The 8,911-nt window shown below is 48.5% G+C and overlaps 1 protein-coding gene and 2 long non-coding RNA genes across 5 annotated transcripts in view; 1 reads left to right on the plus strand and 2 right to left on the minus strand.

Moving 5' to 3' along the window:
* Positions 1-8,911, minus strand: part of LOC106814489 (15-hydroxyprostaglandin dehydrogenase [NAD(+)]-like) — a 57,527-nt gene that overhangs the window by 26,747 nt on the left and 21,869 nt on the right. The gene's annotated exons all lie outside the window — the stretch shown is intronic.
* Positions 3,944-8,911, minus strand: part of LOC106814491 — a 6,383-nt gene continuing 1,415 nt past the window's right edge. The window contains exons 1-3 of one of the 2 annotated variants that reach the window (XR_001394618.1): positions 8,033-8,063; positions 7,741-7,908; positions 3,944-4,138 (exon numbers count right to left, since the gene is read on the minus strand). This is a non-coding gene — a long non-coding RNA (uncharacterized LOC106814491). Of the gene's footprint in view, positions 4,139-7,740; positions 7,909-8,032; positions 8,064-8,911 lie in introns of those variants that run through there. The other variant, XR_001394617.1, reaches the window with a different exon arrangement.
* LOC106814492 overlaps positions 7,280-8,911 on the plus strand; it is a 12,344-nt gene continuing 10,712 nt past the window's right edge. The window contains exon 1 of the long non-coding RNA XR_001394619.1: positions 7,280-7,291. This is a non-coding gene — a long non-coding RNA (uncharacterized LOC106814492). The remainder of the gene's footprint in view (positions 7,292-8,911) is intronic.

Raw genomic sequence — 8,911 nt, forward strand, 5'->3', positions numbered from 1 at the left:
TATCTATCTATCTATCTATCTATCTATCTATTTATTTATCTACTGTATCTTTAGTAACAGTAAATCAAGTCATCGCCAGCTGAATCCTGTTTTGACTTGAATCATGTTGCTGCAGTGGCCCGTTTATTTGTTGCTACAGGGGCGCGCTTATTTAATGCTGGTGCAGGCGCTAGTATATTTCTCCGGTTTTTCGGACACACTCTCATGAATATGTATTAGATTATTGTTCGTCGTGGGCGCTGCCATTGTTGTGGGTTGTGTGTAAAGCGTGCAATCCTATGGCTGGAACGTCAGTTTACGCGCTGACATTTATACGCATCGTTTCTCGCGCGTGAAGTAGTTCAAAATATTTTATTTACGTTTATTTAAAAAACTGCGGGGAGCAACACTGACAACAAGTCGTTATAACCTATAGTTTAGTATTATAACACTTTAGTGATGAAAATGTTTAAACCAGCATATGGGTGCAACGAAACTTATTTTTCTAAGCGCATTTTCTACAGTCGGCTACGGCCTAACACGTGACGGACGTGGCCGTGGCATAATGCACGGGGCGGACGTGTGGAGTGTGGTGATAGAAACCTACGCGCCTGGCCCGTGCTGGGAGACGCCACGTACTCCTGCTTCAGCTGGCGGACCCGCCGGATGGTTGGATCCTCCTCTTGCCATTGCTGCACTCGCTTCGTCATCCAGCAACAGATGGTTTTATCGGCAAGGCCTCGGGCTCGTGGCTGCACCCGTTGTCGAACGAGGGCTTGAGGCACTCGTCCCCTAGGCCTCTGCACTACCCGGATGGCCGGCCACTTCTTACACAGATGCCCGGGCCCAATGGCCATGCGCCCCACAGCGGAAACACTCCCCGCTTCCGGATGCCTCATCATCTCGCCTCGGTGTCGGCCGTGGAACTCCAGAGGATTGGGGTCGAGCCCCGAGTTCCTCCCGGACTAAATCCCGCACCAGCTGTGTGAGATTGCGGAGGTCTTTGTCCTCTCACTCGCCGCGGCTGGCAAGTGTCTCCCTTGCGTCGGCGTCTCTGGACACTGCACTCGGGACTCCGGGGTGCTGACTACCACCCGTACGTCCGGTCTGCGGGATACTGATAGCCTGGCCGAGCGCATGATAGATTCATACTGGTCGGCTGCCCGTGCTGCGCCTTCCGCTATGCCGTCGTCGTTTCCCATGATGTAAACTTTCTGGGCCCCTTCGGTGATGTAACGGAGGAGATGCCAACGGGCCCGACGGCTGCATTCCACACGGCTTATGCCTACCTCGGCCCGGCTGACGAGCATGTTGAGCTCCCTGGCGAATTCCAACCACGTCTCACCATGATGCTCTCTCCGCTCATCCAAACGGAGTTGGCGCTCCAGTTCTGACCCCAACGGCTGCAGACGTTCCTGTAGCGCTTGCCTGATGTACTCCTCGGTGGCCCGGGACTGCATTCGAACAATACTGCCGACGCCGGATAATCGAGGGCGCCGGCCAACTGCGCAGCCCTCTCGCTGGGGTTCCACTTATTGTGGTGAGCGACGACATCGAATTGGCCAAGGAACGCTTCCAGCGGCACGTCCCCTCTGCCGTTGTAGATGCGTACCTTCAGGCGTTCCCTTTGCTGCGGAGCCGGTGTGCTGATCGCTTTCCACTCCGGTGTCGTTGGCGTCCGGTCCGCTGGTAGCTGAGGAGCCGGGCTCAATTCGGTCGCTCCATAATCAGGTAGGTATACCCAATGTCCAGTCCCCGTTTGACTCGGAAGCTGACGTTCCTGCTTCCAACAGGAAGGGGGGTGCCAACGACCGGCAAAGGAACGGCGGCCGTTTCTTCAGGAGGTCTAGCACCACGTTCCGCTACAGGTGACGCCGGACGACGGGGCAACGAAGTTGCTCTCCGCGCTCCCCGACCTCTCACTTGCTTTGCGCGGGTAGCCATGGGCATAAGTCCAGCTTTGTCCCAGGCTATGGGGTGGTGTACTAGCCACCGTTCCCCCCGACCTACGTAAGGTATGGGTAAGCTGACGGCGATGCCAACAAGCAAACCCCAGGAACGATACGCAACTCGAGTTACAATTTCTCCGTTTTTCGGACACACTTTCATGAATATGTATTAGATTATTGTTCGTCGTGGGCGCTGCCATTGTTGTGGGTGTGTGTGAACGGTGCAATCCTATTGACTGGAATTTCAGTTTACGCGCTGACATTCATACGCATCGTTTCTCCGCGGGTAAAGTAGTTCAAATATTTTATTTACGTTTATTTAAAAAACTGCGGGGATGCAACACTGACAACAAGTCGTTATAACTATAGTTTAGTATTATAAACACTTTAGTGATGAAAATGTTTAAACCCAGCATGGGTGCAACGAAACTTATTTTCTAAGCTCATTTTCTGCAGTCGGGCTACGGCCTAACACGTGACGGACGTGGCGTGGCATAATGCACGGGGCGGACGTGTGGAGTGTAGGATAGAAACCTACGCGCTAGGGCCCGTGCCTGAGAGCGCGCCTGGTCATCCATCATTCAGCAGTTGATTCGTGCCTGCCTGCACTACAACATAAACGATGTGTCTGTCTTCGCACTGCATGGCCCGCCCTACAGACGCTGCTCTCCCAAACATACCCGCGTGATGTTTTAACGTGGCGCTCTCCCGCTCTTCTCCTCTATCACTAGTAATAACACGTGAGCACGTGTTTGACCTGGCTTAAGGCCTTCACTGCGTCCTCAGTATGATATATACTATGTCATTACCATGCACGGAATCGGTGGAGGGTCATGCATCATTCCCACCCCCATTCAACCTACATCATTCCCTTCTCCATTCAACCTACCACCTTTCTCTCTCCCATTCAACCTACTTCCTGTCTTCTTCAATTCAACCTACTTCCTTTCTTCCTCCATTCAACCTACCCCTTCCCTTCCCAATTGAACCTATCGCCCCCCCCCCCGCATAAAACCTACCTCCCATCCTCCACTATTCAACCTACCTCCTCCAACCTTGTTTGTGTCTAATTGTATATTGTTTATAGTTGTAACAACTTTGGTGTATTTATCCACACACTAAATACATGGCTGGAGAATGCAAACTTACTATAACATAACTCTATGTGCGTATAAAGCTTAACGCGACCCTCGGCACGTCTAGCATTTGATAGCAGTGACGTGCAACTTGTCAGCTTCAGCTAAACACCGCTTTGCTTATTGACCGATTAATCCATGATTTTATTTAGTAATCAAAGAAAACACACCGGTGAGAATAACGTAGTACAAGTAAGAATCACGACATAGCTCTGTGTGTGATGAAATAACACATGAAACTAATAAAGCGAATAACAGAGTCGGCGATTCATCCATGGAAACAAGCTTTACACAAATAGCTCACTAGGGGGCAGCATGTGTATGAGCATCTTCAGATCATCAGTAATGCTGAGAGGGTCTATGTCCCCCAGGGTACTGCCGCAACGTACCCTGGGTACGGTCCGGTATACCGGAACGTACTCTGGTACTATCTAATATGCCGGACCGTACCTCGCCTACTCCACTAACGAGTCTAGGGAGTCGCCTACGCTTACTACCTAAGCCTAAGCCTAACCCTAACCCTAACCTTAACCCTAACTCTAACCATATCGAATAGTTACCAGGGTATGTTCCGGCAGTACCCTGGGGGGCATAGACCCTATGAGCATCAGTAATAGCGGCTTCATTTCATCCTAGCTGAGCGAGCCAGATTCACACCGAGCACGCACACGCTCGTTACATCCTACATCTACAGCTCACAGCGTCTGACATCAAAAGAAAATAACGTAATTATCCACTATCCTCGATAGCTGCCTACAACCGGAAAAATGGGTTATCCTGGTTAATTGTCTACAACCGAAAGAAATTACTTATCCTGGATTGTAATGTCGAACGGGAAGGCAATTAGTTATACCTGATTGCTGCCTGGAAACGGAAAGAAATGTGTTATCCTAGATCATAGTCTATAACCGGAAACAAATTCGTTATCCTGGACAGTTGTTTAGAACTCGCTGGGAATACTGTCTCCGGGATAGTGAAGCTGTTACCTGTTAAAGTTCCTCACCAGCAGACAGGCTCTGTTCAAACTGTCATCCTCCACCAGGCGGAGGCACAATCGCGCCAAAATTCGATACTCTGAGAATTAGAGATGGAGAACACAAATGAATAAAATCGATTGGTCAATCAATAATAATCCATTTTAATAATAACATAATAATATTGATAACAGTGATGATGACGGTAAGACGTTTACGCATGCGCACACACACACACACACACACACACACACCGCAATTAAAAATACAATCAACCCTGCATCAGGCAGTGCATAGCTAATAGCCAACGAGACATAGGCGTTTGATATAATTTGAGGTGATACCCCAGTCCGTGAGTCGAAGCGTAGTACGCTGTCAGGCAGTGGCAATGCGTTTGCCATGTTTTTAACCGCTCGCACTAGAGTCATCGTATGCCGACACTCATAAGTCGTATTTCTGTACACATCTCCCGTGTGACAGTACTGTTTCGGTATCAGCTGACGTGCCTCTACCAGCCTCCGACGCCGGGCCGAGCCATCAGGTATCGCCCAAATATAAGCGGCTTCCTTAGGGAAACCATGGTCCGGACGGTCTCTAAGATACGGAGGCATCTCGGCGACGCATTCATTGATGAAAGAAAGACGGAAGAGAAAAAAATACTTGTCTCGCCTTTTACATGCTGAATGCAGGACGTAAACGATCTGCTGATTCACAATGTCAAATTCGGTACCTGTACCTGCCGCCTTTAGGCTGTGAAGCTGACAAACTTTCGACAGCGAGACGGGTGGGGGACGTTATCAGCCAACATCGTTCAGCAGGTACTGCGCCTTTAGGAGTCGGTCGCGCCATAAAATGGTAACACGATGAGCTACACGGGGGTTACGTCGCTGGGTATGTTTCGGGATAAACGACGCACAGGCATGACGTAAACCACTGACTATGGTGGATACACAGGTGATTTAACGTCGCAAACTGTTTACGCTTGCGCAACCTACTCGCCAGCGCGCCTTATCGGTGGTATGTAGCTGACTCGACCAAGATTCCATATCTTTCCTGGTAAACTATACTACGCAAGCCGGCCGTGATCGATATTAGTGTTGAGTATGCTTGCGTTGTGGCCGCCAATAACCCAGGTTCGAAACCCTGGTTCACGGCACCCAAATGTAACCTCTGCTACTAATCAAAGTATGCAGCGGGTAGGGGTAAACGAGCGTAGTTAAGTTTGGCAAGACGCTAAGCAAACGAACTATAGCGTAAGCGTTACCACAAGCGACTGTATTGTTAGCCCATAGCGAATGACAAAACGTACAACAAGGTGCGTACAACAAGTACTAGCGTGTGGCAGGGCAGAACACCGGGAGGAGAGTTCCGAGGTTCCCTGGTAGCACTGGCGTGCCGGCATATCCTTTTATATACTAAGGCGATCCTTGGTGCGAGATCGGGCATTTATCTCGTCACCTCTTGGGTTTTCGCCAGGCTCCCGTACTGGCCTGAACGCTTCGGGCGTGGGCTGCGGTTTATGATGCGGGTGCCGCGTACCCGCTCTCCGCTCTCTAAGTGACCAATTTCTATCAGTCTTTATTCAACACATTTTGCATCGCTTGCCAGCATGTCGCCCGCTCCGCTGTCACTCGGCCTAAGTAATGAGCTCTGAGCCGCTTGCGCAGCGTCACATATCTATATATCTATCTAAATTTATCTATCTATCTATTTATTATTTATCTATCTATTTTATCTAATCTATCTTCTATCTATCTATCGTATCTATCTATCTAGCTATCTATTTATTATTATATCTATCTATCTATCTATCTATCTATCTATCTTATCTATCGTCTATCATTACCTATCTATATCTATCTAATCTATCTATCTATCTATCTCCTATCTATATTATATTCATATCTATCTATACTATCTATCTATTTATTTTCTACTGTATCTTTAGTAAGCAGTAAATCAAGTCATCGCCAGCTGAATCCTGTTTTGACTTGGAAATCATGTTTGCTGCAGTGGCCGCGTTTATTTGTTGGCTACAGTGGCGAGCGCTTATTATTAAGTGCTGTGCAGGGCTAGTATATTTTCATCCGTTTTTCGAAACACACTCTCATGAATATGTAGTAGATATTGTTCGTCGTCGGGGCGCTGCGCCACATGTTGTGGGTGTGGTAAACGGCTGCAACTATTGGCTGGAGTCAGTTTACGCGCTGACTATTATACGCATCGTTTCTCGCGTCGCGGGTAAAGTAGTTCACACATATTTTATTTATTCGTTTATTTAAAAAACTGCGTGGAGTGCAACACTGACAACAAGTCGTTATAACTATAGTTTATATTATAAACACTTTAGTGATGAAAATGATTAAACCCAGCTATGGGTGCAACGAAAACTTATTTTCTAAGCGCTAATTTCTCAGTCGGCTACGGCTCTAACCAACGGAGGGACGCTGTGCCGTGGCTAAATGCCACGCGGGCGGCGACGTGTGGCAGTGTAGGATAGAACTACGACGCCTAGGGCCCGGTGCCTGACGAGACGCGGCCCTTGGTTCATCCTATCATTCAGCAGTTGATTCGTTGCCTGCCAGGCTCGAAGCCGGGGCGCGGCCGGCGGCGACGGGGCGTGCGCGTTTCACTAACGTCCGCTAAGTTATCGTAGTCTTCCGTTCGCTCAGTTTAGCCCGACGGAGGCATTAACGCGAGAACTTAGCGAACGAGGACAACTCCTGTTCCACGAACGCACTCGCTTATTGCCCTCGCTAAATAAGCGGAGGAAGCATCAAGTCAGCTGGACCAGATAACTACAAACTGTGTTGCAGTGCTAGTTACGTTCTTCATATACATAGCAACAGCGACGGTGAGAGATAGCTCTTTAGAACTAACGTCTATGCAGCAGAGCAGGAGAGTGTTGTGTTGTGTGTGTGTGTGTGTGTGTGTCCTGTCGCGCACGCAGGCGCGTGTGGGTTGTGTGCGTGTGCGTGTCGTGATCGGTGCTGTAATGTGTGGTGATGTGTGTGTCTCTGTCTCTCTCTCTCTATCTGTGTGATTGTGTGCGATGTGTGTTGTTGCCTGTCGCTGTGTGGCAGTGTGTGTGGGTGTGTGGCTCACCGTGGCCGTGTTGTGCGTGCGCTGCGTGTGCTGTGATACGTGTTACGTGTGTGTGTGTGCTGTGTGTGTGTGCTGTGTGTGTGGATGTGTCGTGTGTTCTCTATCTCTCTCTCCTGTGTAGTCTCTGTGTGTGTGTGTGTGTGCTGTTGTGTGATGTGCTGTGTGTGAGTGTGAGTGTTGTGTGTTTGTGTTCGTGTGTGTGAGTGTTGTCGTGTGTGTTGCGATTGGTGTGTATGTAGTTGTATGTGGTGGTGGTGTTCTATGGTGCTGTGTGTATGTATGTGTGTTGAGTGTGTACACGCCACACAATGTACGTTCACAGCAATGCACGCACCACGCATGCACACATTGCACGCACGTATAGATTACTGCAACGCACGCACGCCCGCACCACACACAGCACACACACCACACCCACACACACCAGCCACACAAACAAAACACAAACCTTAACACACACCACACACACACACACACACACACACACAACACACACACACACACACACACACATAAACACTTACAACCACACGCCGCGCGCGCCACAACGCACACACTCATGGCCTTTAGACCTGATCCCGAAAAGTCAATACTAACGGAATCCAAAACTCCTGATTGGTTGGGTTGAGGAAATCACACACCCTCTTCATGGCTTTCCTCTGGGAAGTTCAGCTTTGCCTCGCCTAGCAGGTTGGTCGCCGTGGCGTGAGGACAGAGACAGTTGATCCTCACCCCGTAGCCAGACTGTGCGGCCGACCCGTCTTGCTGTATGAAGTAAACGTAAAGCTCGAACGATGGAAAAAGCGGTATATTACACGATAATTACTGATATCACACTGAAAATCCACTGAGAATTTACTGAGAATTCACGCTATGCATGCAACCTTACCAATGCCATCGCACGCGAGAATCCTACAACTTCATACTTCGTTGCCGTGTAAGCGGAAAAATTCCAAAACGGTCTCAAACCTACAATTGCATAACTTTGCACATTATCTTGCCTTAAATAAATAAATACTGAAATAAGTTCTATATATATATGTATTATATATGTACTATAGTATATATATATTATTATGTATATATTATATAATATATATACATGTATTATAATATACGTATGCGTGCTGCAGGTAAATGCCGTGCAGCTTCGTGTGTGAGAGGTGCCGTGCTGCGTGTGTGATTGTGTGGGTGTGATGCTGTGTGTGTTGCGTGTGCTGTTTCGTGTGTGTTCTGTGTGCTGTGTGTGTGTTGTTCTGATATTGTGTGTGTTTGTGTGTGTGTGTTATGTGTGTGTGCTGTTTGTGTGTGTAGTGTGTGGTGTGTGTGTGTGTGTGTGTGTATGTGTGTGCAACTCCCGTGCGCGCGTTTACGCGGGCGTGCGTGCTACGCTGTACGTGTATGTGTATCGTGTCGTGTACCGTACATGCACGTGTGCGCCGTGCGTGCGTATGTCTGTGGTGGTGGGTGCGTGTGACTGACACTCGCTGCCTTGTATTCCTACCTGAGATAAGATGCTGTGTTAATATGACGCCTCGTTGCTCACCGTTACCACTTGCTCATGTATTCAACGCGAGCTGAGCTGCCTGTGATGACGTCCATCTTAGAGGTTAAAGCAGGCGTTCGAATTATATTATATTATTTATATATATATATATATTATATATATATATATATATATATATGCGGTGAGCTATCCGGCTAAAATAGAAAAGGAGAGCTGGTGAGAGAGAAAGAGAGAGGAGAGAGGCATAATGATCTAAGAGAA

This window comes from Priapulus caudatus, unplaced genomic scaffold (genome assembly GCF_000485595.1).
Source record: "Priapulus caudatus unplaced genomic scaffold, Priapulus_caudatus-5.0.1 Scaffold931, whole genome shotgun sequence".
NCBI classification, from domain to species: Eukaryota; Metazoa; Priapulida; class Priapulimorpha; order Priapulimorphida; family Priapulidae; genus Priapulus; species Priapulus caudatus.